Here is a 24,481-nt window from a genome sequence, read left to right as displayed (position 1 = left end):
TTTCAACTGTTCAACATGGGCAGTTAAGAAACTAAATAATTTGTCCAAAATTTTGAGATGAAAAGTATACTTTCAAAAAGAGAGATAATAGTTTCAGATTTCTAAGACATACAACAAATAGGAAAGGGTGCCCAGATTAAGGAAACATAAAAGAAAGGTAAAAAAATGATCCAAAAGAAGAGAGAGAAGGGCGGCACATGGGATCCTCCCGAACCGGGGCACGAACCCGCGTCCCCTGCATCGGCAGGCGGACTCCCAACCACTGCGCCACCAGGGAAGCCCCAGGGAATACATTTCTACCATCAAAATTTTGTACATTGTGACTGTAAAAACGTATATTGTCATTTCTCTGAATGATTCACATTTGCATATGCGCAAATGTGTGCTCTACCAACCACTGTAACAACATGGAAATTCCTAAAGAGCATTTAAATTGGCTAACAAAGATCAAAATATGAAATAATGTGCAAAAGAGCAGTCAATAAATATGTTAAGTAATCATGATGGTAATTGAAATCCACAGTTACAATTCAGTAAGAGTAAGTTATGGATCAACTTCTGCTAATCACCAGCTCAGAAACTTACCTCTGCTTTCTATCACACAATTCACAAAAGCCTAACTTCTCAAATATTGCCATTTGGTGATGAGTGATACTTCCACCCTTTTAATTACCTTCCATGAGCTGACTAAAAAATCAGGCAGATGCCCACAGAGAATTACACAAATGCCAAGTGCTAGAGATCAGGGAAAACACCCATCCTTTGGGATGTTGATCAGAACTTGAGATGCAATGGACTCATCTACGAGGTAAGTCCTTCTGCACAAACACTCTTAGAGGATTTCTCCAAGACAGGCTGACAAAAATAAGATGACTTTATTTTACAGAACTACAAAAGGTGATACTTAGAAGAGATCATAGAAGTCTAGTGCAGAATGCCTTTTTAGAAATCATTTTTCACCAATAAATCATAGATCTGAACCTCAGACAGATAAGCAGGCTGTTTAAGTTCATAAATAGCAGCAGAGACAAAGAACAACTCGGATCTCTCAACATGAAACCAGAGCCGCCCAGCAGGGACCATATTGCTTTCTAAGGAGAGTTTTGGAAATCTGTGGGGGAACAAATTTTTCGTTGGAACAATTTGAGACATTGCTATCAAGTGTGGACAGGGGTTTTGTTAGTCATCCTGCAATAATGAAGAATGCTATTGCATCTTGCGAGACTTTCTAAAAATTCATAGAAATTAAAAACTTGTGACTAGATCTAATCTTATTTCATATATATAGTCTAAAATATTTTTCGTGGTTTTAATATATACTCAGCCAGGATACTGTATATCAAGGTAATATTTATTTTCTTCAGAACTTGTCTAATTTTTATCATTTTGGGAAACAGCACTAATAATGGCTCATGTATCACTATATTTTTAGCTGTCATATTTATAGTTAGTCTATAAGTAGGGCATTACATGATTACTTCATAAGATCTTCTAATTTAGTCATGCCGAATAATTTACATTTTATGCTACATTGGTTTTTAAAAATTATATATCAACATATCTAAGAATTTCATTTCATATTAATAAAGGGAAAACTACAAAATATTTGCTATAAACAGTGGACTTATGTCTCATGGGGCTAAGAAACACTCGGCCTAGTCATTTCCTCTTAGGATTAATTCTAAATTAGCTTACACAGTGGAAAGAGGTGTATTTCAGGTTTTACAAATGACAGTTCTACAAGATAAGTCACTGAGTAGTTAACATCTAGGTTTTTTTGTAGAAGTGTACAGGTATCAAGGAAAAAAGTCTTGTAAAATTCCAATTTCTAAAGGCTCTGGAGCCATGTGCTTCACAACATCATTGTCTTTAACGGTGTTAAAATCCTGAGCAAAAATACAAACAAGGATATGTTAAATCTCTATTACTCAGAACTGTTGAGCAATGGGACACCTGGCTAATGGTATATAGCAGAAAATTATTCATTAATTAGAGAACTGCAACTGGTTGAGAATTTTAAAATTGTTTTTCTATTTTAAGGTTTTTTTCTTATTTCAAGAAAAAAATACATGCTCAATGAACAAAGTTTAAAACATACAAAAAAGTATAAATGAGAAAATGAAAATCTTATAACTAACTCCCGGAAATAACCACTGATAATATTGTGGGCTATATATATATATATATATATATATATATATATATTCACATACATATGTACTATATAGAATATATACATATTTCTAGTAATTTTCCTGTGAAAAATTAAAGAGTTTAAGCAAAACTTACATGCTATTGAAACAGTGTTTTGTAACTTGCATTACTGACTTACCTAAATATTCTAGGTTATTCTGCTATTTATTTATGCTATAATTTATTTAACCAGTTTCCTTTCCCATGGTTACTTAGGATGATTCCTCATCTGTGATGTGAGAAAACATAAGAATCTATATATCTAATCACCTAATTCATAATAGGACAACAATAAGTTGAACCAGAGAAGCAGCTATCTTCAGATGAGAAAAAAAAGGTAGTTTAAATCTCTTTTCCACTCCCTTCAAAATCCCACCAAAGTGAAGTGTTACCTGTGTGTGCATGTGTATGTGTGTGTGTGGGGGGGGGGGGTGTTTGCAGGGATAGATTCTAGAAAAATTGGAATAAGCCTTACTGTAAGAAAACTCTCCAGAAACTAGGAACATTTCTGTGCCAACCTAGAAGTGTAAATGGCTACTGTGTAATCCTTTGATTTTCTTAAATTATTTTTAGAAGACAAAAGACATAGAAACCACTTTTCTATTATTTTAATAACCTTTCTGAACTCTTGGGAGATAAACTTCCATCCCTGTTTTTCCCCTTACGCTCCTTAGTCCTCTTGCCTAAGCACACCCTGTATTGTGCAAATAGATTCCTATAGAGTGAAAGTCCGGTTAGGGTCCAACTCCTCAAATAATGATTAAAATGAGTATATCAGAATATTTACAGCTTCAAGTAACAAAAAAACTAAACAATAAAGGATTAAGTAGAATAGAAAGTTACTATCTCACTTGGTCAAGAGGTAGAAAGGCCTCCAGATATAGTAAATTAATTAATCAAATATCAAATGCATTTATTTATATAAGTTTAATGAAGTTATTTAACATTATTTAATATTTTAATTTAATAATATAATATAAATTAAAAATTCTTCGCTAGGGAATAGAATTATCATAATTGGCCTAAACTAGTCAGTATCCACACATTGGAACTGGGGATAGGGTCAGTTTCCCATGAAGTATATGCTATGCGGAGTAATGACGTATATCTCAACAACATCAGGGTTCTGGTAACAGAGAAAGGATGTTCAAGCAACAACCAGTAGTGTCTACTTCAAGCAAAGTGACTATACGTCTTCACCTAAGACAACTCCAAGGCACACCTGTTGTCTAGGGTAAATAATAATATTAATAATAATAATTCTCTCAAAAATGTCCTGGATGATGTATAATACAGCTGTCTAGCTACTAGTTGTATATTTTTAAGATTTCAGAATTAACTTCTAACGTATCTTTGTTACAATTATAAAGGAAAATTGCTAAACCTACAGTGAAAATAAAAATAAGGTTTCAGGATGCATAGTCAGCCTAATAAAATTTTAGAGTAATTATGAAACAATCCCTTTATATTGACTGAGACACTCATTACAACTCATTCTCACCAACTTCTTAAACAGATTTTATGGATTCTTACTAATATTTTCATACCTTAGTCCATGTTTTTCCATTTGAAAGAAGTGCTTTATTTAAAAATATATTCTATAATTCAGAAGTTAACTCATTTGGATTGTGCTAGCCTCCAAGCATTTAATATACAGAACTATAAACTGCATCGGGCTTCCCTGGTGGCGCAGTGGTTGAGAGTCCGCCTGCCGATGCAGGGGACCTGGGTTCGTGCCCCGGTCCGGGAGGATCCCACATACTGCGGAGAGGCTAGGCCCATGAGCCATGGCCGCTGAGTCTGCGCGTCTGGAGCCTGTGCTCCGCAACGGCAGAGGCCACAACAGTGAGAGGCCCGCGTACCGGAAAAAACAAAAAGGAGAAGAAAAACAAAAAAAAACTGCATCATAAACCTCTTTATGCTTAAATACACACTGCGTTTTGGGCCGTAAGTAAGAACCACAAGAGAAGAAGGGCTATTCAACAGTCCTGGGCAACAGAGCATTAAAGGGCTTTAGACCTAGTCTGCCTTAGCTCATATCCTAGTTCTGCCACACATGAACTGTGCAACTCTCTGGGCCCCACTCCTTCCCCTGTAAAATGGGGACAATAATGTTCTCTACCTCAGAAGTATCTAACTCATAGGTTGTGAGAATTAAAAGAGTTAATACTGGTGAATCTTAGAAGAGTACCAGTACTAAATAATTTAAATGTCAGCTATCATCATCATCATCATCATCATCATCATCATCATCATCATCATCCCCATCATCATCATGTGGAGCTCAGGCTGCTGTCTGAGGGACCAGATTCTAATGCTAGAAGGACACATACAATCTCAAAACTAGCAATGTAAAGAGACAATAAAGTATTATGAAAAGTAGAATTAAGTGCAAAGGAACAAGAGGTGACCAGAGAGAAAAAAAGTAGGGTATAAAGAAATCAAGGGTGGGATCAGAAACAGACACACTAAATGCACCTCTTTACTACAAGTTCCTCTCATTTTCAGTTTGGCATGTTGCTAAATGTCTAGAATATATTTATAAGGGACTGAGGCTTCTCAGAGTCTCAGTGTAATGCTCTCCTCATTTCAAGAAAACTTCTTTACACATGATTTTCTGAAGGCAAGTTCACAATGAAAACCAAAATGTCAAAGCAGATAAATGGTTTGAGTCCAGAGTAAATGAGATGCAGTTCTGGAGAGAGGAATGAACTTTAACATTACTGGTTAATCAGAGAGAAATATGTACAGACTAGAACAATGAAGAAAACAAATATAAAATGTAAGGGCACTAGAACACTAGGAATATAAAATTATTTAATAAATATTGGGTAGCTGATTATACTTATAGCCTTGCTATATGAGGAAAACTGAAATGTAGTAACTTCTCTTTGAGTTCACTCACAAGAGAACATGAAGCATGTTTATTCCATTCAGGCTTGCATGCTCTCAGAGTCACCCTGAACCTTACTGAACCCTATGGAGGAAAAAGGGTCACATTTATGGTTAAGAATCAAGCAGTTATTAACTGATAATATTACTTAAGAGGTCAAAAAAGAGTGTCAAAGATTTCTTTAAGATGGCTCATTGCTAATATGAGAGTGTCATGTATGCTTTACATCTAACTGATGACAGTTGAAATCATTATGGCATAAATAGTTCATAGTTGTGAGAACTGATAAAACTATTGGGTACCCAGAGACAAGAAAACATGTATTTAATGACTATAACTAAAATTAAGCATGAATCATTACCTGAGAAATAAATGAATAAAATATATTAGCAGATTTTTTTTTAAATGAACTAAATATTTAAGAGGGTATAAACTGAAGTTATCTTGAATTTGGAGAAGCCACAAGAGAAATTACAGAAGAAATTATTAACGTGACAGATTCTTTATAATGTGGAAGAGAAATGCTGTCCTTAATTAGCAAGTTCAGAAACTTTTCTAACAAAACCCTTTTATTGATTTTTCTTCTATAAATATTTACTTTTAATCTGACCCAGGCAATCAAATAACAGATCTTCATTTCCCTGCATCAGTCTTTCCACACATTTTCACACAGGTGCTCAGATCCTTGTATTTTACAAATTAAATATGTCAATACATGTTATCATGGCATCATATGCTACTGTCATCAAAATCTCATAGAATCCCAGATGCTAAGGTCACTCTAACTTCTTTATTCCTCCTCAAGATTATTTCAGATGATAATATATACAAAATAAATATTTTAAAATTCTTCATATAAATCTAACACTTGTATTCAAAAAAGAAAAAAAAATCACTGGACAGTGTCCAAAAAAGGGTGTTTTCATGTGAACACATATTTTTAATTAATGAATAAAACACTCAAGTTCACTAGCATCTTTTAGCAGACTAAGGTTTACGGTTATTTTCCAACCTTATGAATCTAGAGTGCGGTTTGGCAAATCCATTCGTGTTGTTTATTAAACTCTCTGAGGCTACTGATCCATGCATTTAGGTGTCAGAAAAAGACAAAGAAAAAAATCATCACAGTATTGTAGTCTCAAAAGTTCTTATCCATATTACTTTCATGCAGAGGACCCACTGTTTAAGACCAAAAATAAAATGGCAATTGAGACTTATGCTTAACATTTAATTGTATGGCCAAGAATGAATATTTAGGCCCAATATAACAAGAATATTTTTCCCTTGATATACTGAACATGAGAAGTATTCACATCTGTTTCACTGCTTTGCCTTCTTCATGGGCTTAAACCTGCCAAATTATTCCATTTGATTTCAGAGAATTCTCATACGGCAATCTATTTTATTTACTTCATCTTCAATAAAATGGTTCAGTGAGCATTAGCAACTCTGAAACACAGGTTTCAATCAGTCTTCAGGCAAAGGCGTCAATCTATATTAGACCTACTGTGCTCTGAGTTGCAGCTAGAAAGTTGGATACGGCAGAGCAACGGCAAAAATGTGAGCGAGGCCTAATAAAGGCACAGTGAAGAGAAAGAAAGCTCTCCCCAGGCTATCACAAGCATCGCTTACACAATACCAGGTGCTGGGTTCAACACATGAAGAACTCCTTCATAAGGCTGACAGCTAAAAGGAGGCTTCAGACTCTAACTTTATTTTACATGACACCTACTATTACACCAGAGTAATAGTCCTCTGTACTCCAGCAGCCAGTAGTAAAAACTTGAAATGCCAACAGTTAAAAATGAAGTTTCATATTCACCCCTCGGATATTATAGAGGGGAAAAAAACCCTAAAAACACTCAAACTGCATAGCATTTCTTCTATAACATTTTTACGCAATCACTAATACAACAGTAGTTTCAGTGGACCCTTCCTTACAAATTTGTATGACATTTTAAATATAGCCGCTGGATTAGATTTTAACCACAAAACAGTCAGTACGTTTGAGCAACAACTCATTTTGGAAAATGATATCATTAAAGACTAATTCCAAGAAATGTGGGGCAGTCCTGTTAGATACCGTGAAAATGTCTCCCAAAGTACAAACTTTGTAATAAGTGATGCTGGTTCATATTTGATATGGGCTGTAAAAAGCAGATTATTGTAATGGTGTTCTTCCCAGCAAATAAGACCATTGCAAAAGTACTTAATGTTCAGTTGAATTGAAAAGCAGGCCAGTTAAAAATCCATATTTTGCTATTTTGTATAATGGTATCAAAAATTTGACTAGTGGATCACTCCAACCCACAAATTTAAAACAATAAATGTAAACTCTCTTTTTTATAGGAACAAATTTCCATTTTTTTTCCTTTTTTTTTTTTATATAATGCTGTATTTTTGCCCAGGTTCTATCATCACAGTATAATCAATAGGAGGAAAATTTGGAATGACGGTTTAATGTGAATTTATACAAGAATGTTGTTCTATTACTTGCTGATACATACTTCTCAACTCATTTTTCTGGAGACCAAATGTATTCTTCTTCTAATTTTACATTTCAAAGTACAGCACCCCAATTATGTGTACATATATCTAGATGCTTTCGTGTAATGCTATTCCTTACAACTCTATAAGGACATTAAAGGAGAAGAATGGAAAACTAGCATGACAGATTAGTAGAATAGATTCTTGAAACTCAGATTCTGTAAAGGTAAGAGTGTTTTTAACTATTCCAAACAGCTCTTCCGTAAGAAAACCAGTACCAGACCAGCACCCAGACCTACCCAGACCAACCCAGGAAGCATGACTCTCCAACACTAATGTGATCAATGAACAAGAGACTAAAAGTGGCCTCTGCGTATTATAAAATCAGTATTCCAGGTGAAACCTAAATATTTCACATTTTCTTCTCACTTGGCTCACTTTCTTATAAACATGCATGCCTACCCCATTACATTTACTTTAGAGACCACATATTCAGTATACCATTAATCCTTGTATTCCCTGCAAAGTCCAGGCCAGTAATGAAATTAGTGGAAATAATTTTTAGGGGTAATATAATATTAAATGTATTAATTATCTACTGCTACATAACAAATTACCTCCAAATTTAGCAGGTTTTGACCAAAAAACACATTTATTATGTCACATTTTCTGAGGATCAGGAATCCAGGAGTAGTTCGGCTGGCTGGCTCAGGCTCAGGGCTCCTCAAGAAGATGCAGGGTATTGCCAGTTCCTCCATGTCTACTGGCAAGAGGGCATAGATCCTCACCACGTGAACCTCTCCAAGGCAACTAGCCTCCCCCAGAACAGGTCATGAGACTGAGAGTGAGAGACAGAGTGAAAGAAAGAGAGGGAGAAAGGGAAGGAGGAAGGAAGGGAAGAAGGAAAGGAGAGAGAGAGAAAGAAAGGGAAGGAGAGAGGGAGGGAAGGAGGAAGGGAGAGAGAGTGAAAGAGAGAGAAAGAGAGGAAGGGAGGGAAAGAGGGAGGAAGGGAAGGAAAGAGGAAGGAAGAGAGAGAAAGAGAGGGAGAAAGGGGAGGAGGAAGAAAGGGAGGGAAGGAGGAAGGGGGAGAGGGAGGGAGAGAGGGAGGGAGGGAGAGAGAGAGAGAGTGAGGAAGAAACAGAGAGAAACAGAAACAAGAACACCCGAAACAGATGTCCTAATATCTTGTATAACCCAATCTGAAAAGCAAAATCCCATCACTTGTACCATATTCTATTCTATCAGCAAGAATGAGCAACTCTGGTAAATGTGGGAGGGAAAAATACAGTTGTATGAAAACTAGGAGAAGAGGATCATTAAGGTCCATTTTAGAGGCTGCCTACCACAGCCCACCCTCTGGACAATAAACATTCACATTCTTCCCATGTGCAATCAGTTCCAAATATGTAAGTTGTACTGGATTCCGAAAGGTCATTTAAGGGTTGATTGAGGTACACTTCAGATTACTGAGTCAGTGTAAGAGTGGATAATTTATAAAGAACATCCTTTGAAATATGACCCTCAAATCAACCACTGTTCTGAATCAAGGAGGTATTTCATATATTTAGAGAATATTTTTTAAGATACTATTTTGTGCAAGGCTACAGGAAATACACACATGATATTATGCAGAAAAAGTCCTGGGTTGCCTAAAAAGGAGGAAAGAACAAGGAAGTATGTAATGGAAGAAGTAGAGATGTAAATGTGCTTTACAGGCATGGAGAAAGGGAACGAAACAGTAGGGTATGCATTGACAAAGATGTGGGCAAGTGTAAGGCACGTAGTTCAAGGTATACATATCAGTGTTATGGGGAGGAAATGTCGGATACTGGGGTTTTGTCAGATCCTGGAGAGTATTAAATACCAGGGCAGGCTGTTTTAGTCTGGTGGTTAGCCAGCTTAAAATAATGGATCAGTATTAGGCAGGGAGGAATGGCCTGTTAGGATTTATACTGTGAACATAACTGAGAATAAAATTTTACAGTTAGTGACAATATTCCTTTTTTATTAAATCTTACATAATTGTAAAAAACCCTAAAATAATAGGTTAAATCAATTTTAAATTAAGAAATTCAACATGCTGTGGCAGACAGACTCTAGTGTGGTCCCCACATTCATGCCCTGTATAATTCCCTCTCCTTGCATGTAGGCAGGACTGTGACTTGCTTCTAACTAATAGAATATGGCAAAGCTTATGGGATGTTATTTCAATGGCTATGTTAATACATATACACACACATACATATATGGCTCCATTTTGCTAGCATTTAGTAGGAACTCTCCTACTGACTTTAAAGAAGCAAGCAACTATGATGTGAACTGCATATGGAGCGGGCCACATGGCTGGGAACTGTGGATAACCTCTAGGACCTGAAGATCTCAGTCCTACAAATGCAATGAACTAGATTCGGCCAAAGCCCAGTAAGTTTGGAAGAGGATCCTGAACTCCAAATGAAAATGCAGCCTGGCCAATATTTTGAGTAGCCTTGTAAGATCCTGAGCTAAGCCATGCCTGGACTCCTGACCTGTGGAAACTGTTAAGATAATAAATGTATGTCGTTTTAAGCTTTAAAATATGTAACATCTTATATAGCAATCAAAAACTAATACACATGCTAATCAAATCACAGAATGTACATTTACAAATTAGTTCCTTTTTACCATTTCATGGACCGAAGTTAGAATGGTATTCTGGGTATACTGACCAGGTGGCCTGGATAATACAGTCAAACTTTGAGATTAATATAATGGAGAACAAAACAACAGCTAACTTTAAAAAAAAAAAATGCTTACTATGGCCTTCATATGTATTCAAACATTTAGTCCTCAAATCGATTCTGTAAAGTAGGTATTACTATCTCTTTTTTCCAGATTCAGAAATTAAGTGTTAGAGAGTTAAATGACTTGTCCAAGGTTTCACATACGGTAGGTTTGTTTTGGAACCATAATTCAAATCTAGGCAATCTGATTTCCAAGCTTACATTCTCAACAGCTACACTCTATAGCCTCTTTGTTTACAGTCTTATTCACTCTGTTTCATTTTGCCAAGAAATGTATGCACACCATGTATTTGAACACTTGCCCAGCCCCTCCTAGGCCAAATCATCTTCCTGTACAGTTCATTTACTTTTCAATAATTTTAAAATTAGAGCAAATATTTTGTCAGGTATGATGCCTAATTTTTAGCAAGTATTTATGAAACTTACAGCAATTTTCTATATGAAACTTACAGCAATTTTCTATAAGTATATGAATGAAGTTTATTTCTACTCCACTGAAATAACTAAAACTGATCTTTTATTTGGATTTAATATTCTTACAATAGAAACTCTGGAAATAATTGTAAATATCATGAAGTAAAATATACATATACACACTCAACTAACCATTTACCCATATACACAAACACTCTCAGTTGGAAGTTGTGCGAAATATTTTAGTTCCCGTTTCAGAAGTATAACCTAGGTCAGGTTCTGTAACCTCTCTGAGAGGTAAAATGGGTATAATTGTTCGAAAATAGGAAGATTCAACTGAGTATTTACTTTAGGGATTTCTGGGGGAAAGGAACAGAGGAGTGGTAAGGGAAGAAGAAAATTAGTATTTCTTGAAAATGGCTATGTATTTTCATACATACACAATTATGTACCCTTCTGGGAAAAAGACTCTATTTTCTAAAAGTCATTTCTTTCATGGTTCCATGATGTTCACTGTCAGGCAACTCTTACTTATAAACCTAAAATCCCCCGGCTATTACTAAAACAAATGTCCTGTTACTACTCAACAAATGAGAATTTAAATATAAAAGGTCTTACAAAGATGAGATATATCAACATAACCATTGTCTAAAGTAAGCATAAATCACTAACTCAGAAAAAAGAAAGATTGAGCATAAGCAGGTATGGGTTCTAATAACACGTAACAGTTCATTATTAGCTATAAGATCACAACAAGCTATACTACTTTTTCCAAGTCATTGAAATTCTTTGTCTTTTAGTTTCTCCACTTACTAAACAATGACTAATAATGTCAACCTTACTTACATCATAAGCAATGCAAGAGTAAAATTAATAAGTTTAATTAAAGAGCAAAATGAAGTAAAAAGTTGCCAAAGTGTTTCAAAAATCTTACATGCTAAATAAATGCGGAATCGTTTTGCTTGTATGTCTGACAAAATTATAAAGTTGGTACAAAACAAGCAAAATTCCATAGGCAAAACAGTACCTGAGAAATAATTGACTATACAATTCAAGCACATTGACAAAAATCTCTCAGGGAAGATATGGAGTCTCTATCTAGAGAAAGTTTTAGAAAAGGTTAGAGCAATGCAGTCATCACAGTGAGGATCCTGAGACCTGTCCTATGCTTATGGTGAACCCCTTGATAAAGAATTCTGGTGAGGATCCTGAGACACTTCCTACACTTATGGCAAACCCGCTTGATAAAGAATTCTGGGGTGGAATGGGCAAGAAAAACAAAGAAATCTGAAGAAGTCAGGGCACCAGGGTTCCCCTCTCTTTGGGGGTAAAGACTGGAGAGAAAAATGATGTAAACTCATCAAGAATTTCTTTCAGTTTTCTTTTTATAAGCATATTATTACAGATTTGGCCACCTATAACACACTGCTTGATTGATACCATAGTCAAGAATGACACTGAAAAACTAATTTCACAGAAACTTTATAGAGTAAGAGTGGGAGATAAAGTCTGCATTTCTTGGAAATGCAATTCATGCTGTCTTTGTGGTCCTTATTTTGTACCAAACAATGGATTTAAAGTTATCTAAATTGACATTGTAAATACCAAGGAAAACTACCATTAGATTCAAAGAAGTATAACATTAAAAAGTAAACAAGTGCTTTCTAAACAGCTGACTTGCTAGGTCTCAAAAAGTTTATTTAAGAAAATCAAACTTTCAAGAAAAAATCATGACTAGTATTCTACTCTTTAGTTGCTGACATTTCTAGATCCTCCCAAAAACCTCAATATCACCTGGGCCTTAATAAAATAATATTGAAAACATCAGTATAAAAGGCCAGCAGAATGGTAACAGAAAATACTCCAAACACTTTTCTTGTCTAGTCATTTCCTTTCAGTATTTCAAAACCAGATTCACATTCCACGTAAATTTGTGTTAATTTTCAAAAACCAAAGTGAGACCAGTTTTAAAAGGAAGAAGGAGCACAGCAAGGCGTGAAACGAAAAACCCAAGAGAAGAGACAGTGGTAAAAACTCCTATTGCCATCCTTGATATGTCTCTACGGTTCACTGACAATTTTTTTAACCTTTGGGCAAAGATATTTAACCCAAAAATTAAAGGACAAAATAAGTATCAGAAAAACAAAAATAAGCACAACGAACAAAAGAGACTTATCACCGAAAGATCACTTACCTATTTCTTCCAGATCTTCCACAAGACTTTCGAGTCAACCTTGATATGGAGCCCTAGGTAAATTCAATCCCAGCATCACATTAGAGTAGCCCTGTTAACAGAGACAAATAATTGTCACTGCTTTGAAAATTAAGTTTGCATTTATGTCCCAATTAGTTCCATGACTTCATAGAACATAAAACACATTCAAGCATAATGCATTCATTGCTTTGTGAATCTTCAAACGCGCATAAAATTACTTTTCTACATTTTAATTTAGAGAACTTTAAATCCATTGTTTGGTACAAGGCAAAGACCGCAGAAGCAGCACTAGATACATTTCTAAGAAATGCAGATTTTACTTCCGACTCTTACATTGATTTGCCAAGTTTAAACTTTTGATGATTAAATTTTGCAATTTATAGAATAAAATCATTTATGTCTCAAGGTTCCCAACTGAAAACATGGCTGATTTCAACTGCCTCTTCAGCACATACTTAATGAGCTTTGTAGGCCTTTCCACAATTAACCAATTGGTAGTAAGCATTTTCTCCTTATAATCACAATGTAAGGGTATTACACTAATACTTATTTGAATTTATATTTTCCATACCCATTTCCTATTTAACCACTCTCTTTTCTAGTCCCTTACTTCTTTAATCTGAATGATTTAGCTCATACATTTCTTAGGCTAAAATAAATGTTCTGAAGGTCCAACAACATGATAGGACTTAGTGTATAGATAGCAAATGGACTTCGACTCATAAAACAACTCTGACTGACTGGTAGGGACCACACGAAAAGCTGTAGGGAGACTAAATCTAAGTCTACTACAGGAAAGAGTACTGTGTTCAATTAGCAATGTCTGCCACAGGCATTGAAAATGATGAATGACATCATATGCCATATCTGTTGAACATTTAGGCATTTCAGTAATTTTATTTAAATCATGTCCAAACACTTTTGGCTAAAAATCCTTTCTTCCAGTGCAATCTTAGTGAGAGATCAATTAATTAAACAGGTAGAAACGAAACATTCTGGTTGAAACCGGACCCCAAATACTCAGTTCCACCACTATTCTCTCCCCAGTTTCCCTGGAGGTATTCCACGAAGCTTTAGTTATACCACAAAGCATAACTTGAAATCACTGTTTTAGTTAATCTTAAGTATTAGGTAACTCAAAGTCACAGAAATGTAGGTAATTCAAACTCCTGTTGTTAACATTCTAGCATTCTTCCTCTATTGCTTCTGTTCTCTATATTTCTCTCAATGACAAAATTTTGCATAGGAGCAGGCTCCACCCTTGACTTTCCTTGTGTTAATCTTTCTTCCATAATTATTTCTTGCCTGCTATATGCCACCAAAAGATTTCTTATTAAAATATAGCAGTCTAAATTATTTCCTAACTCCATATTGGCTTATTTTCCCCCTTCCTGTATTCATGGATATCAATTTTTCCTAAATCAATCTATAAGTTCTAGATTTTTAAAGAAAACCTAAAAACACATTTTAAAGTATATGCTATAAAAGGTCTATCATTATCAAAGTTAAATTAAAAAATGAACGGCAAAGAGAAGGAACCCACTCTACCAAACGTTAGGATACACTACAAGGCCGGAGACAGACACTGAGATATAGAGTTCAGAAATAAATCCACATATCAATGCTACCTTTATGTATGATAAGGATGATATCAAAAGTAAAAGAGAAGGTTGATATTGACTTATTGTATGGAGAAAGAAAAATAGTCTCAGAATATGGCAAAAAGTAAACTTAGCTCCTTATTTCACACCATATACAAATTTGGATTCCACCTAGATTAAAGAGTTTTAAATGTGAAAGTTATCTTTTCAAAGCTAATAGAAAATATTTAGGCGAGTCTTTCTGAGAATTAGAAGTAAAAAGCAATTCTGAAACAAGACCCAAAAAGCATAAATAATGAGGCGTAAAATTGATGGATTTGGCTAAGTCAAAATGAGAATTTTTCAGTGAATAATACCATAGGTAAATTTCACAGATAAACTGAGAGAAGACCTAACACAAACAAGGAATCAATATTAGAATAAATACTCAGAAGAAGCTAATAGAAAAATAAGCACAGCACTTAAAACGGTATACTTTCTTAGAAGGGGAAGACAGAATAGCTCTCAAGTATAGTTTAAAATGCTCAAAATCACTTGTTATCAAGAAGATGCAAATTAAAAACCAATGAGACACCACTTGTCATCAGAATAGCATAAATTTGAATGCTGGGTTCTACCCAGTGTTGGCAAGAATGCAGAAAGACGAGCACTCTCTTGTTTACTGCTGATGGAAGCATAAACAATACAGCTATTCTTAAAAGCAATCTGGAAAACCTAAAATGTCAACCTGTTTTTTATGGACCCAAAACACCCTGTGCTGAGCTCTAGTATAGCATATATCAGCTTAGTTTTAATTTCGCTTTTGTATTGACATGCCTTTCTCTCCCACTAGTTTCTCCATTTTCATTAATCAAAATTAATGTTGAAAACTGATAAATCAAGAAATGGCAATAAGAATATCATTTAAAACTACGGATGTAAACACCAGAAATGTGTTGCTTCTGTATAGCTGGACTGGGCAGTGGGAAGGTACAAGGCAGAGGTCTGCTATTTTTCATTATAATAAGCCTTCTCTTTTATTTGATTTTTTTAACTCTGTGCATGTATTTCTTTGACCAAAGTCAATTTTAAATACAAAAGAAAAAGCAAGAAGCTAATTTTAAAAATAAACAAAGAACATATCATCATTGCAGCATACAGATTTTATTTTAATAAGCATATATTATTTTAGTAACTTAAACCTCAAGAAAAAAACAGAACATGTCACAGAATATTGATCACAGTGATCATAATGACCACTTAATTATACACCAAATGATAACTTAAGAATCAAATGATCACTTAACTGGATAAGGGGGAAAAAGCTTAATTAAAAAAACAAAGAAAAAAAAAAAAAAAACTTAAGCCAGTAAAGAAAACTAAGAAATTGGAAAAGGCAAAAGCAGAGCCAGAGAGGCAAATGAGGACTCTCTTACATTTACACATTCACATGCGTGTATTGGTTGCTGACTATATGCCAGGCACTGTCCGGGCTCTGAGATAAAGCCACAACCCTGCTCTCATGTAGTGTGCAGTACAATGAGGAATATGTAAAGGATGATGATTTCAGTGTGTTGAGAAATATGATGTATGTGTGTGTGTATGTATATACACACAGGGGCACCATCCAATTTAAGCTAAGACACTCAAAGATGTCCTGGATAAAAGTTCACAATTACAAACACTCCCTTTTCTAATTTCTTCTAGCCTTTTAAACGGGATTGCAAATTTATTTAAGGTTTGCTGTGGTAGGAGAGGACAGCATCACTCAAACATTCCCAGAGCGTTTGAACTGTCTTCTTTTAAGGAACTGTATTAGATGAAGTGAACAATTACTAGGTGGTTTAATTTTGCTGTATTTATATTTTCCTAGGAGCTCCTGGATACTCAAGAAAGAGATTTAGTTTTCTAATGTGTTACTTGGAACTCTTTGTTTCTACTCTCCTGTCTTTTAATTAATAAAAATGAAGATATGTCCTAAAAGAAATACTATCATTCAATTGTTTTCTAAACAAGAGAAAAAAATACACTGTGCAAACATTAAGTGTAAAAAAAAGTGTCTTTTGAATTCTACTGCAAAATAGCATAATACAAAATCCTCTGTCTAGTGAACATCATGATTTGGAAAAATATACTCAAAATCTGAAGTAAATAAACAAAATGCATTTGTTATATAGGTCATAATGTGTAACTGACATTCAAAAGTAAAAATTACACTAACATTTTAGATACTGTTTTCACACAGATGTGGTTATAATTTTGAAAATTCAGCATAGGTCTTCTCAGAGAATGGTGAAACCTAAGAATTATTTTCTTATCTCAAAACAAACTAGTTAACTATAACCACATCTGAGAATGTAATAATTGACCATTGGTTACAAAGGCTGATAGTATAACCAATGTTTCAGGGAAGAGAAAATAAACAACCAAACCCCAGCAGAGCAATAAACTCATAGGTTTAATTCCAGTTGTTGGGCAATGTGGATATACGCTAATAGCATAAAAGAAACAATCATAGGCTTTGGAGGAATGGGGAAAGGTTTTTTAAAATTATTCAGAAGGGAGTCCATATTCTATATGAATAGTTATTCCATTCCTACAAAAATTTATGAAGGGTTTGGAAGGTGTTTTGCAACCGGCATTTTTTCTTTTTGCATCAGGCATTTACATGAGAGGAACATCATATCATTATCATTTTGTACAGATGTTGCAAATATCAAGAAAGGACATAACTAAAATTTTTTAAAGCTGGTTCCGCAAAGGCTAAACGCTGTGAAACTGCCCACGGAAATATAGAGAGCTCACTACAATTAGCATTAATTAATTTAAAGGTAGAAGTAATGCTAGGTCAGTGACATAAAGGATTCTGCTCTCTTAGACTTCACTCAGAGCAAAAGTCAGAGCCGCCGGGTGGAACTGTGTAAAAATACATGACCATATTTACACAAATACGTAAAAACACTTTAAAAGCAAATTTCATTTGTTTCTATTCTTCATCGTAGGAAGAACATTTAACATGAGATCTTGGCTCAATAAATTTCTAAGTGCACAATACAGTACAGTTATCTGTAGGCATAATGCTGTACTGCAGCTCTCTAAAATCTATTTATCCTGCATAACCAAAATTTTATATCTGCTGAACAACAATGGTTCATTGCATAAAAGACTTTCTTCCTCTTCAATCACTGCAGTTACTGAACACCTCCTAAGTACCAGGTTTGCTATCTGCTGGAGACACAGAGATAAAAGATATTCTCTCTACTGACTGCTGAAGGACTGGTTAAACATGCAATAAATACGCTTCTGAATGAATGATATTCCCCGAAGCCAAAGATAGATCCTAAGTTAAAATGTGATACCGTGTAAGCAAAAGTAAGCATGGGGTGATACCAACTATAACAGCAATTTGTCTTGTGAAAATAATTATTTATGTGGCAGAAGTAGAAGGTGACACCTCTGTCTGAATTGGAACTAAATGCCCTTCTGAATTTCTCATGAAGTAACAAAAAGAATAATTCTTATATTCTAAAAGCTGGAGACTTTTGAGTATATTGAAATTTTTCTCTATGTTTTATAAAAAAATTACTGGAAGTAAATAATTTTGATGACATTTAAAGTTAGAAAAAAGGTTCATCAAGTGAGCATAACTCACTTTTTACACAACACGTAACTTTCATAAAAAAAACTTTCAACCTTAGTGGAGCTATTTTATAATAATAATTGTCAGTTATTTGAATGAGAACTATTAAAGTCATATAAACCATAAACATTCAAATATATGCTTCTATAAATCAAACTGAATAATAAATTCCAAAATAACATAAATACTGTTTACTATTTCTAACAGGTTGTGGAAGAAAGAAAAACCACACAGTACTCTTGACACCATTACTAATAGAGTAAAATATGAAAAATTGGAGAAGGGAAAAAAGCACTTCAGGCAATAAAAGTAAAGTATGAATTCTGACCCTAAATTCAAAAACTTTTACAACCATAGGTAATAGGTTGAAAACAAACTCCTGGGTTCAAACACAGGCTAGAGGTGACTTTAATTAGTTCTACAGAGGCATGTGCTCAGTGGGAGCTCAAAAAACACAGCACTAAGTTAATAAAAGAGAATTTCTTCAAAAACCACTTTAGTTTTTATTGTTGTTTTTGACTGAGAGTATAAGACTAAATTAGAGGAAAATGGCAAAGAAAAATTCAAGAGTGCTACTAGTAGAATTAGTAAGGCAGGTTTAAACACTCATATTACAAAGAACACATAGATCAGATTTCCTTTCACGTCCTTCATTGTAGTACGATGCCTAAGCCTTAAAAAAATGCATGAGACAAAAGTGCTTTCTTTCTCTGTTTCCTTTTATTCTCTTGCTCATCCCTTCCTATTATGGTAATTCCCTCCTTTCCATTTTACTTGTAGAAGAAAGTAAGTATGCTCATTCCTTTTGATGTTGACCAATAATTGTTTTTATTAATATCGATACCGAGTTGAATAGCAGATCAACATTGATGACCTTCAGAGCAAATCCCTGGATCTATAATTTTTTAATTTTCCTCTCCTATTTTCAGTGACAAGAAGGTCTCATTTTCAACAAAAATAACATAATGCTCAAGTCTGGAAACAGGGCTTGGAGAAGTAAGTGGACAACCTTAACGTGGGTGAAAATGACTCTGCAGCTGCTTTCTTGATGCTGGAGATGCTTGGTCCATCTCTTTCAAACCAAAAGAAGCATGATGCAGGCAGTCTAGAGAACCAGAACTCCAACCTTAGGGAAAGGCTTTAAAAGGATGTAAGAAAGATTTGACGTATCGGGAGTTGTAGGACTTCCCAGTCCTTTGAGGGATCCACAGCTGCAACTATATAAGGAGTCTGATAACCCTGGATGACTTGGAAATTTCATGTTTTCTCAACCACTTGTCAAATGATTCCATCCCCAGATCCCTTCCTTGACAAATTCATAGTCCTAATCTTATACCAGTTCTCTTGGCTTCTACCACAATACAATTCATTTATCAATAAGGAGAATCCTCTGCATATTGACGTTTGTCATAAAAACTTTTCAAGGGTAACACCAGCATATTGTCACCCAGGATACAGTATTTGTTTCATAAGTGCTAAATTAATATTAAAGCTACTTAAATTTATGAACCTCTTACTTCTTGCCTACCCACAGCTTTTTATCCAATACTTTTGTTTTCTCAAATTGAATATTCAGCGGAAGTTCCACCAACACTGAGCTACTTCTATCATCTAACCTAATCTACCCAGAACCCAAAATTTAAAAAAAAAATTTTTTCAGAAAATATAAGCTCTTGAATGAAATGCAACTTGAATTGAGCAATGTTTTTTTTTTAACTTTTTATTTTATATTGGAGTATAGCCGATTAACAATGTTGTGATAGTTTCAAGTACACTGCAAAGCGACTCAGCCATACGTATACATGCATCCATTCTCCCCCAGGCTCCCCTCCCATCCAGGCTGCCACATAACATTGAGCTGAATTCCCTGTGCTATATAGTAGGTCCTTGTTGGTTATCCTTTTAAATACAGCAGTGTGTACATGTTGAGAGCAATGATTAAGAAAATCACTTCCACTGGAATGCACTGGGTCAAGCAATGGATTCTGAAGTCAATTTATTGTCAGTAAAGAAAATGAAGTCAGAATGTAGGTTCAAAGAAGCTAGATCAGGTGAAGAGGTATGCCCATTTTACAGTACTGAATCTCTCTTCAATGCTGCTTACTTCACAGGTGTACTTATTTCATCTGTTTACAGAAGCTATTCCATACATTTATTAAAGTAAAACAACATAGCTATGTAAGTTATGAAACAAAATGCTTTGATCGAATTTTCTTACATAATCTTGTATCTAATTCAATATAGGTTGTTCAAATTTCAGGCTGGCAGCTTTAATAAAAACACTACCTTCTCTTTCTTTTTTTCTTTCACTAAAAGAACAGTCATCGTTTATCTGATAGCTAACTGTTATGTTGTTTATGTATTGCTGACAATAATTCTTAATCATCATTTGATTCTGGGAGTTTATTTTATTCTATGCCCCAGGTGAATGCTTATAACTCTAAGATGAGATTCATATAAAGGCCCCCAATGCATTCAAATCACTAAGAAATAGTCCATTTCATAGATAAAACTATCTATTACGCCAATTCTTCTTTCTATTTTTTTAATCAAAAATTGGTGGATATTTTACCACCATACAGTGTGAAATAAAGCAAATTATCAGGGTCAACAAGTGATAAAATTTACGTGAGCTAAAAATCACAAAAGCATCATTAGTTTCAGAATTGAAAAAGAGATTGTGATTATATGAATATATTGCCAGAAACTTTAAAAAACACTGTTTTTTCAAATATTCATGTAAACACAGCTTGAAAATTGACAGAGTAGAGCACCAATTTGACAGCGCTGTACCCTTTTCTGTGTATTTTTATTTAGATGAGAATCTGTAGGGAACTGGATTCCAAGTATAATCTGGTGGGTTCTTTTCTAATGGTTTTTAGCCACAAAAACATATCTGTAGGCCAACGTTTATTGAGGATTTATGATGTGTAAGCACTGCGCTTGGAGCTTCCCAGATACCAAACCAAACTGACAAGAAGCTCACCAGGAATTCACAACAGTTAAACATATATCCCTGAAGATTCAGCAGGAAATCTAAAATCCCATTCTCATACAGTTTTCTGAATTATCTGAAAGTACTCTTCACAGCATATCAAGCCTAACATTTTACAAAACCATTTCAGGGGTACCATTTGAAGAGCCACAGAAGTATACCAAAGACAAGACAAAAATATTTGCAAGTATACTCACTTAGCTATTGAAAATGTTTCTCAATCAATTATTCAACCGTGCTAGATTCTTATTAACCAATATCAGTCTTCCTTACAAAGAACTTTCCTGATGAAGTGAATTATTTGTCAGTGTGTTCTAATTTCTAAGCACTTAGGTACCTATATGAAAGGGGAGAAAGTAGTTAAACTCTTTATACTTTCTTAATGTGGCTGTATCCATCATTTCAAATGTTAATTTTAGCAACTCCACTATTTATTTTTATTTCCAAAACTTCCGTAGAATTATTGGATTAACAAAGATTTATTGAGATATCTGGATACAATGTGTTTTTGAAAACATAAATTGCTTTCTCATTTGGCCTATTTATCTACAAAATCTCAGAGAATGTATTTAAAGAGACATACCTTATACATGGTTAGAGAACTGCTACAGTTATTATTTGTGTGGGTCATGTTATATCATAGAATGAGAAAATTAATTTATCATTGAGTCAGTTATACAAATATGAAGCATTCTAGATAAGCTAGCTATTTCTGTATTATATAAATGAAAACTTATACTTGGTAGGATACAAATAAATATGGTTTACTTTCTGGAAAAATAAATAGTAACTTGAAAGTTTACTGAGATAGTCAACTACAGTATTTTAAAAATAAGTGGTTTCTGGCTGACTCTTCAAATACAACCCAGAAAATTCAACTTTACAGAATTATCTTTCCTTCCATTAAGACTGATCACAATTTTTTGTTTTCTTGAGTTTTTTATTTGTAAATAAAAGTATCTGCCATAAGTAAGCTCTAAATATTTGTCTGAAATTGAATGAATGAATGAATGATCATTACCTTAAAAACATATGGCTCTAGATTATAAAATGAAGTAATCTCTGATGGACAACCTTAAATGTATCCCTAATGCTGGTGGGGGGAAATATAATTCTGAAATGCCTGTTTTATTGACAGTCATGAACAACAGAAGGACCAAAAGGCTTTTAAATATACATTAAAAAGAGCTGCATTAACTCATTTAAGAGATTCATATTAGTAGAATCACAATTTAATGGTATTAAAATAAATTCTGAAACAAACCCAATAGAATCATGTAATTTGCACATCAAATATAAACTGTTTAACTCAAGAATAATATGTACTAATAAATAAGGAAAAGGAGATCCTTAACTGTCACTTCTACTTTCTCATCCGGCATCTTTAATTTTCATTACAAATGTAAAACACTTTCCTTTTTACAGTTAATTTTGTCTCAAATAATTATTTTCTCTCTTTTTATCCCTATTCAAAATATCAACAGCATGACCCTCTAAACAACTTACAACTATATATTGGTCTGCTTGTATACCCCTGGGCATACCTTAAGCTCTAAACCATATCAAGCTCAGCAACTTGTACATAAAGTATATGAATTATTTGTTTATTTACCTAGAATATCCACTGGTATTTAAGGTTCAGATAAACAGTTATATGTCAATTATATCTAAATACAAAAGGTACAGATAAACACAATAAGCTAGTGTTATCTTTATATAGTATTTAATCATGGGTCTGATCGCTCCAAAATAAAGGGAGAATTATTTTGTCCTCAATTGTTGATCATAATTCCTTTATAATACACATTCAATATAATACATACTCAACACAAGAAAATTTTACTTCCCCTAATTCATTTTTATGCCTCCCATAATTTAGCACTACTACTAATCTATAGCAGTGGATATCAAGAAACAAACACTGGAAAATAATCCCCTCACAGACACACATACACATAGTCCTGAGTAGTCCTACAAATGATTTTTCCAATTTTTCTCTTTAACAGCAATAATAGGGCTACAGTATCACAGTACTGAAAATGAGTGACCTACTGACATAGAAGCTGTGCCTTCTGTGGATACTCTGTGAGTCTGAAATTGATTTTCTTCATTTTAGCCTGTGAGGGGTGTAGACATTACCCATCATCAGAGTGAGTAGTGGCACTAACAGAACACATTCAAGAAGCAACAACTGTAAGAAAGTCAGAAGCAATAGTTCTAGGATCACTTCCCCAGCAAAAAAGAACTGGCTGTTTGCTCCCACTATGCTGTTTCTTAAAACACTGTATCTATATTCTGACAGATGTTGTATTTTTGTTGACAAACAAAGTCTAATGCATAGCTTGCATAGAAACTTGAGTGGTAGTTTTCAAAATGTGAGTATGTTTGCACTCAATCTGAATTTTTAACCTGAATTTTTATTTGCCTAGGTTCTGGTCAAATAAATATGTTCTAATATTACCCTACATGTGAGCAGATTCCCTTTTACACAAATACCTATAATCACATAATGGCCTTAACTCCATGTCCTACCAGGTAGCCTATAAATATAATGCTTTGTTGATTTGATTGTAATGAATTCCATACATGAAAAGTAAAATCCCAGTTTACATATTCATGTTCATAAGTAGATGAATGAATAAACAAAATGTGATATATGTATACAATGGAATATTATTTTTTTATAATAATTTTTTTTATTATATTATTTTAATTTCCTTAAAAAAGGAAATAAATTCTGACAGATGTTACAAAATAGATGAACCTTGAAGACATTAGTGCTATGTAAAATATGCCAGTCACAAAAAGAAAAATATTGCATGACTTATATGATATATCTAGAGAAGTAAAATTCACAGAGATAGAAAGTGAAATGGTGGTTGCCAGGGGCTTGGAGAGGGGGAAGTAAGGAGTTATTATTTAATGGGTACAGAGTTTCAGTTTCACAAGTTGAAGAAACTTCTGGTGATGTTTGCACAAAAGTGAAAAGGTACTTCATGCCACTGAACCATACATTTTTAAATGGTTGAAATGGTAAATTTTATGTTAGGTATATGTAACTAAAATTTTAATTTATTATTAAAATTTGTAGAACTTCATGTAGGAGTAAATCTGTGAAGTACTACAGGTAGAGTTCATAAACAAGAATGATTATGTACTGTTTTGGGTGAAGGTGGAGATCAGGAAAGGCTGATGAAGGACTTAACATCTCACTAAACATTAAAGATAGATGATATTTAAACAGGGTAAGGTAGGAAAATATGAGCATATTTGTGAAAAAAATA

The 24,481-nt window shown here is 34.1% G+C and overlaps 1 protein-coding gene across 14 annotated transcripts in view; it reads right to left on the bottom strand.

Moving 5' to 3' along the window:
- FOXP2 (forkhead box P2) overlaps positions 1-24,481 on the bottom strand; it is a 531,942-nt gene that overhangs the window by 353,417 nt on the left and 154,044 nt on the right. For 13 of the 14 annotated variants that reach the window (XM_079931102.1, XM_079931101.1, XM_079931091.1 and 10 more), the window contains one exon: positions 12,962-13,052. The exons of the other annotated variant lie outside the window; for it this stretch is intronic. The gene's annotated coding sequence lies outside the window, so the exon portion shown is untranslated. The remainder of the gene's footprint in view (positions 1-12,961; positions 13,053-24,481) is intronic. 14 annotated transcript variants of the gene reach the window in all.

This window comes from Stenella coeruleoalba, assembly GCF_951394435.1.
Source record: "Stenella coeruleoalba genome assembly, chromosome: 9".
In the NCBI taxonomy this organism is placed as follows: domain Eukaryota; kingdom Metazoa; phylum Chordata; class Mammalia; order Artiodactyla; family Delphinidae; genus Stenella; species Stenella coeruleoalba.
Note: the sequence above shows the minus strand (reverse complement) of the source record. Positions and strands in the feature narration are given on the sequence as shown.